Raw genomic sequence first — 8,303 nt, 5'->3', positions numbered from 1 at the left:
GAGAGAGCGGGAGAGCGGGTAGGGATCTCAGATCCCAAAAAGCCTGGAAAGAAGGAGTAGAAGAAGGGACAGGAGAAGATCCAGGAGCGCCCAAGGAAAGACCTTGGGCACCCGACACACCTACCTCAACTAACAAATCCTCAGCACCTACCGCCATAGGCTCAATATTAAGGTCCAAGGTTGCGACGTCCGGGACCGTTCTCCTGCGTGGCCACGCCCCGAAAAGGACTGCTGCATCTCTTGCTGGATGGAGGCTATGAGAGGGGCTGCAGATATGGGTCAACATACCCTGTTGACTTGCCACCGGGGAAGATCTGAACGGCCAGCTTCTTGTCCAAGATGTAAGGCTGGCCTTTGGCGGCGTTCTTCCCGAAGCCGCCCACCCAAGCTTTCAGGGTTGCTAGGGCGACTTCCCTCACACCGGCAGCCTGAAAGAGAAGGCGAAATGAAGCTTCTAATGGCGGAGCGGGGTTAACAAGCTTATGACTAAGTGTTGTTAGTAATACGATAAAAAAGTCTATAATCGACTTACCCCCTCCACCAGCTGACTGACCAGGTCGTAACAGATGGCGCAGGCTTCCGGGTTGCCAGACAATCATGTTTTCGTTGTAAGGCGTGGCACACGGGGCGTGAGACCTGCACTCATCGTGAGCGCAGGGGTCGTATAACGTCGCATTGCACCCAATGACCTGACAGTTGGTAGCCTGTAAGTGGAAAGATACATAAGTATCAGGAGAACACTTACAGCCTAACACATCTGCTCCGCTGGTGCCCGGAGCGAGGAAAGTTAGATTAAACCAGAGCCCCGCCATAATACGTGTGGTAGCAAGATGGTTGGAGTTTGTCCAAGGCTACGCCGGAGACAAGAGATAGAATCCAACCAGGTGTGGTGGTGAAAATTGAAACCACGACGGAAAACGGCGGAGATGGTATACATATAAATATAAATCTAGGAATTCATCGTAAAATTAGGGTATATCTTAAAAATAACGAAATAAATATCAAACCTTTCCCCCCCGTCTACTAGAAGAGTGCCGGGTAAGAAGCAAGCTCCCTTCCCGGTAGCGGGAAAAAAAGGGAAGGATATAGTAGGCAAGCAATAGACCACTAGTAGTGACCACCCCGCCCGCTGGCGGAGCCAGCAAGCTATAACCAAAGGTGCCCCGGCTGCGGCGGAAGGCTCCGTCGTTAGTGGGGGAAAGGTGGGCTGGGGGGGGGGGGGGGGGGGAGGGGGGGGGGGGGGTTCTCGGCGCAACACGGCGGGGGGAGAGAGGGGGGGGGTGGCCTACTCCTCCCCGTCCCAACAACTACCCGCTCGGTGACCCGGTGCCCGAAACAAGTGGTCGCCCTATCCCCAGCTGGGGAGAACCCCTGGCCTCCTCAGAGAAGGAGGGAGGAAGGCTACTGAGGTTGTCATGGCAACCAAGGTGGGGGTCCCCCAGGACCCCTCCCTATACCTGGTAGGGAGGGAAGGGGAAGGGTAAGGTGCGATGGAACACGTGACCGCAAGTGGCCTAAGCCGCGATAGCAACACAACCGTGGAAGGGCCACGTGAACCAGGCTGTACCAATACATGGGACATGCACCTAGGCTAGCCTAACACCTAAATAGAACTAAAATTACATCGTAAAGATGGAAAAGACACTTTTAGTAGAAGAAAAAGAAGCCCAGGAGGAGGCAAACTGTTCCGAGGAACAGAAGCCTACTCGGAGCCAGCGATAGCCGATGAAGAGCAAGAGCCGGGATGCTGGGCCAGAAAACACAGAATAGCCCTAAATACCAAACTAAGAGAATTGGTAAATGGGCTAACCTAGCTAAAAAGGCGATGTAAAAAAACGATGAACGTGATATAGTAAGCCCATAAGTATAAGAAGTCCAGTATGGAAGACCGGGAATTCTTAATGAGGCAGCATGGCGCCGCCACGAGTCGACCGGGAAACCGTATATGACCTATTAGAAGGAAAATACTGGTTCCTGGAAGACTAAAATACGGTAAAACACTACTTATGAGGCACTTAACTTAGCCGTTGCGATGGCAGCAACGTTCCATAATGTAGGATGAGGTAAATCCAGAAAATAGTACACAAGCAAGAAAATGCGTACGACGCTTAGCGCTAATAATTAAGGATGAACGCTAGGGGCGCTGCTGTCCGTGGCGTCCCCTAGTAGTAGTAAAGTAGCGGCCGCATCGGCCCGTTGGTATCAGCTCTCTCTAGTGGGGATTTTGATTGGAAGGTCTAATTGGTGAATGTCTCGTGGTAGTGTTCCACTCGCCCCTATTCTCATACCGACACTTCTTTAAAGAGTGAGCGAGTCAGTTTTACTGACATCTTCTTAATTTTGTTTTTCTCTCGGTAATTTTAGATTAATTTACCTAGAAAGAATGATGTTAAGGATCCTTTCATAGGCCGACACGAGCTGAGCCCAGAAATAGAAGTCTAGTCCACCAAGTCTAGTCCACCAGTTCTTTCTAATGAAATACACTGTTACGAGAAGAGTTTGCAGGGTAACAAGAATTTGAAAAAGAGGTTGAGCGATGGATCAGAGAAGGTATTTTAGTACCTTGGAAGATGTGGAAATGGTTATCATGCCCTTGCTAGCTATTGAACAACCTACCAAGAATAAAATAAGACCCATATTAAAGTTCAGAGAGCTTAATGCTCATGTGAGTTGTCATGCAGGGGATGAAATAACATGTTTATAATTAAAACCTTCGAGATTGGAGGCAAACAGAGGCTGGAACCATTGTAGATCTAAAATGTGCTTATTTACAAATTAGAGAAGTGGTAGAGCTTAGGAATTATCAATTGGTGAATTATAAAGGTAAAACATTTTGTCTGACAAGACTAAGTTTTGAACTGAGAGAGCGGAGATCATTGCAAATATACTTGAAGTATTTTTGAATAGCAGTCCTGTGCAAGGAGTGTTAATGGATAGTGCAATGGCTTTTCATTTTTAAGTTGTTAGATGTTTACTGAGTAGTAAATGGATGGTCAAGCCGCTATTCAGAGCAGCATACAAAGTGGTAATGGAATTACAGGCAGTCCCCGGGTTACGACGGGGTTCCGTACTTGAGACGTGTTGTAACCCGAAAATCGTTGTAAGCCGGAACATCATCAAAAAGGATTTTTGGCGATGTTCCGGCTTTAAAAGTAAGAAAATTTACTTTTAATGCTTTAGGTGCATTAAAAACTATGTAAACTGCATTCTTATTGCATTTTTCATCTAAGAAAACCTTTAAATATTGATTATTTTGCATTCTTGGTGTCATATTGCTTCCGCCAGGTCAGCGTTGTAGGCGCTGTAACCCTGGAACGTGTCGTAACCATGGAAATAATTTCTGATGAATATAATTGAAAAGCGCCTTAACCTCAGATCGTCGTAAGCCAAACCCATCGTAACCCGGGGACTGCCTGTATAGAAAGGACACCATCGCACCTTTAAAAAGGTGGCTGAAAGATGTAATATTTCTTCCTGTGAAGCATTATACTGGTACATTGTGACTACAAGAAATGGTATAGATCCCACCTGTTTTGCAGTTGGCTGTATTTTGTTGTGAGGGGGCGGTTTCTAAATACAGACTAGGGAAAACCACAGAAAGAACCAACAACACTAAAGATAGGTGAGGAGGTATGGGTAAAACTTCAAATGCAAAATTACATCGAAATGGAAGAAAGGAAAGGTAACTGCCTTAGATAAAAAAAAATAATAATATACATATTGATTAATGGCCCCCATGTTGTATATTGGATATTCGCCCTGTAGTTGAGAGTGTAATTGAGGGTGGAGAGGAGTGGAGGATGTCCAATGTCCAACTGAAGATAACGAACCTCTTGTACCAGGAGAACACAGGTCGGCAGAAGAGTGGAGATACCCATAGGTTAGATGTCCTCCTGAGAGGATGGATGATTGAGTCTTGATTAAATTGATTGATGAAATTTTCTCTATTTTTTGTTTTTTTTTATTTTAGTAATTTGTTATTGTTTAATTTCTTCTTCAATTTGATTTTGTTTTTGATCTAAAGGTCAAGGAGGCATTTCGTAGATTTTAGAATTAGTATTGGCAGCTATTCCTATATGGCAACCCTGCTTGGGTATGTGGAATGGCAACCCTAGATGGGGTGGTTAGACTGAAATAAATGGGGCTTAGATGAGCTATAGAGCAGTCTTTCATTAAGAATAGATATGTAAATTGTTGTACTGTACTGAGTTAAATGATATGTTCCTTAAGGGGGCCGGCCGGCTAATGCCGTTTTTTAACGATAGGACTTTGACATTCATACCACTTAATAAGGTGACTTGGGACATCTCCAAACCGCATATGATTTCGCCTCTGACCTTCGGTTTGTGACACCAGGGCAATTTATCCCGAAAATAACCATTTTTCAAATTCTATCTCCTCCCTTGATATTTAATATTAAGACCTGGGATTACTACCATATATAGACCTGATGTCGACCTCCAATCAAATGGAGAGTTTTGTTTCTAAAAGTCATTTTTTTGCTAGATATGAATTTTTCAATATGGTAAAAAAATAAACCCTATAAATCACGAGAAAAAAATTTATAAAAAGAAGACGAAACAAAAATTGGAAAAAAGGGCTTTGTTTGATTGTTCTATAATGTCTTTCTGAGTTATATACCAAATTCCAATGTTATAGCTTCAAACTAAGTGAGGAGATAGATTTTGAAGGTCAATAAGTATAGTTTTGAGATACGGGCGTTCAAAGTTTTCCTTCGTATTTCTATAAAGACAATGTTAATAAATAATGATTATTATGGAATGTTATATTTTCTTTTTTGGTGTAGTTAATAAACCAAAACTATTTTATTTATCATAATTTAATCATAAACAATGATGATCCCTTTGCTCATATATCGTAGCCTGGGGCACTGCTTGAGGCAAGATGGGGCACTCCTTCCTACGTAACCCCCTCTCTCCCCTTCACTAACTCGGCTTATTACAGCGAATTTTCTTCTGTATGTTAGCGAGATGTTTTCCTTGTATTTTCCTCTTTGGCATGATGACATTCTTGCCGAAACAAAGATAAACAACGTAAATGCAAGAGAATGTCAAAGGTGAAACTTGAAGGTGTACTCTCTTTTTACAAAGACAATTTAGTAAATCATGATTATTATGAATTTCATATTCCATTTTGGGTATTAAAAACCAAAACTGTTATTTATCATAAATGAAGATCTCTTTGCTCAAAGATCGTAGCCTTGGGCACAGTGTGACGTGTGCTGTCAGGCAAGAAGAAGGGGGCGTTACTAGGCAACCCTCCCCTCTCTCTTCACTAACTACGCATATATTATGATATTCTGTAATAATACTTGAGCGATTTTTCTTCGCTGTATGTTAGAGAGATGTTTTCCTTGTCTTTTCCTCATTGGCATGATGAACTTCTTGCCGAAACATACATAAAACATACGTAAAAGCAAAGCGAATGTCACGAGGTGAAATTCGAACGTGTAATCTACTTGAAGTCTATGGTCCAACCGATTCATGATTGAACCAGATACTCGCTTCAAGATGCTTCTGCGAGCCACGGAATCTCTACAGATGCCATTTCTCACAATTTCTTTGCCAATAATTATCAAAATTTACGATAACAGAAGAAATATTGCATTTTCTTGTACGGATGAATGTTTTAGGCTTATTGTTATATGTTTACTAATTACATTGTAACTACGAAAACGTAGAGGAATTTTGACGAAATATTCGTATACGTATTCTCAATTGCCATATGAAGCTCCATGAATTTTTTCATAACTGCATTTTTCGCCCTATACCACCATATATAGGGGTTACGGCCGGTCCCCTTAAGAAAAAAAAAAGTTCAATATCCTCATCTGATGATTTTCACTACTACTGTAGTATTTGATTTGCCCTTGGTGTGAGAAATTTTGTACTTCCTTAGCCCATACAGGTGTTTATGTAAGGTAATAGTATTGCTCATGTACAGTGGAACCTCGACATACGAAAGTTCCTACTTATGAAAAATCCAAGTTACGAAAGCAAAGACGAAGATTTTTTTGCCTCTGTATACAAAAATAATTCAGGTTGCGAAAGTGTAAAGTCCGAGATTCGCCCAGACCACGGAGAACAATTTTAAAACTTGCGCCGCCAACTGAGTAGACTCGCCACCATCCTCCCGCTCTCCCATTGGTTCCTAATGCTAGTCACCGCCATAAGATCCTGCTCTCCTATTGGTCAGCATCATGCCTCTATTTAAAGGCGTTCCTTGACCATTTTTTGCGGCAGCATTATCGTAAACACTGGAATTCGTTCGTTCACATATACGTACGTGTTTCGTTTGTTAACGTAAATTCATGTTAGTGATTTCGCTTTCGTTGTACTGTAAGTTACTTTTATCGTGTTGTATGTGAACTTAATTACTTACATTAGCCATGGGTCCCAAGAATGTTGCTGAAGTTCACGGAAAGAAGAGGATGCTTTCTATGGAGAACGAAGATGGAGATAATCAAGAAGTGTTAATGTTTTCTGCCATTTGTTAACGTGTTTCGTAAAGTTTAGTGTTCATGTTTTCTGCCATTTTTTAATGTGTTTCGTAAAGTTAAGTGTTCATGTTTTCTGCCATTTGTCCTCCTCCTCTGTCGCCACTTTCGGAGATCGCCTCACTCGATAGGTAAGGTTCCACATTTTACTACATACGTACGTACAGTATTTCTTTTACCCTGTACACTAATACACTTTATTTACAGGTACAGTCATGGTTATGTTAGGTATTGAATGGTCCAAATTGTTGTATTTCATTGTTTATTGGTCAATTTAGCTTTATTATAAAATTTACTGTGGTGTTTTTGTAAGGCTTGGAACGAATTAGGCAATTTACTTGTAAAACGTAGTTCAAGATACGAAAAAATCAGGTTACGAGGGCCGCTTCGGAACGGATTAGTTTCATAACCTGAGGCACTACTATATACTTGATTATGTTAAGTAGTACGTAGTATTACTCATTTATCTCCAAAATTGAGCCCTCTTTATTTAAACTACTATTGTATGGGTTAAAGCACTCATTTTCATTTGTCCTCTGCCTATAACTCCTAAGTTACAGACAGCCACATTGGCAAAACAGGATCGTTTTGTACAGTTCGAGCACAGGAGAAGCCATGGGAAAGATAAATGCTTCACATGTGTTTTCACTTGAAAAATACATATCAGTAAAAGTACTCTTCTCACCTTGTTTGGGATCCCCCGGACATTACCTAAAATGTGTAACAGGAATATTTTAAGTGGTTTGACCTAGCCTTATTAGGATGCAGCTTCCTACCTTACCAGGATAAGTTAGATCCCTAACTTAACCCTAAAAGTGCAGCCTAAGCAATGAAAAAGGGTAGTAGTATATCATTTCATGGCCCCTCTTAGGGCCACAGGGTCTTGCCTGTGACACGATTAGCATCACCCTTCTTGTCTGCATTTCTTATTAAGTGTAGTACTGAGTAAAGTTTTGACTTGAGCAGAAGTGAAACACACAACTAAATGAGTTAGTGTTGATTGACTTTCCGACTTGAGATATTTTGCCTTGATATCCTGCCTTTTTTCTTTTCTTTTTTTTTGTCTCAACAATGCACTGTAGTTTTGTAAATCTTTCTGATATGCACTGTAGCCTGAATGTTATTCAACTAGGAAATAGGTGTGTTTTCTTAAATGTTTGTTCTAGTTTAACAGAACATAAACAGGCAAATAATTATATAATGGTGGAGACCAGTGGCAAGTACGTTATATATATGCTGCCACCAAGTTGGTCACTCATTTGAACCTGGACATCTGGTGAATAATCCTCATGAGCCAGCCCTCAGAATGCAAATACATACTAATTACTATCATTAAGTTTTAACCCTCTTACGCCGAAGCGGTAAAAAAAAATTGTCTCCCGTGTGCCGGAGGTGTTTCAGAGTGAGCGCGGAAGCGGAAAGAAATATTTTTTTCAAAAAATCACAGCGCGCTTAGTTTTCAAGATTAAGAGTTCATTTTTGGCTCCTTTTTTTGTCATTGGCTGAAGTTTAGTATGCAACATCAGAAATGAAAAAAATTATCATTATCATATATAAATAATGCGATATATGATAGCGCAAAACGAAATTTCATATATAATTGTATTCAAATCGCGCTGTGCGCAAAACGGTTAAAGGTAACAAGTTACTTTTTTTCGTTGTAATGTACACTAAATTGCAATCATTTTGGTATACACATTGTAAAACGATAAAAGCAACACAGAGAAAATATTATCACAAAATAATGCATGAATTCGTAACGCGCGGACGTAAACAAATATTTTTT

The sequence above is a fragment of the Macrobrachium nipponense genome, chromosome 36, assembly GCF_015104395.2.
Source record: "Macrobrachium nipponense isolate FS-2020 chromosome 36, ASM1510439v2, whole genome shotgun sequence".
Lineage (NCBI taxonomy): Eukaryota > Metazoa > Arthropoda > Malacostraca > Decapoda > Palaemonidae > Macrobrachium > Macrobrachium nipponense.
Note: the sequence above shows the minus strand (reverse complement) of the source record.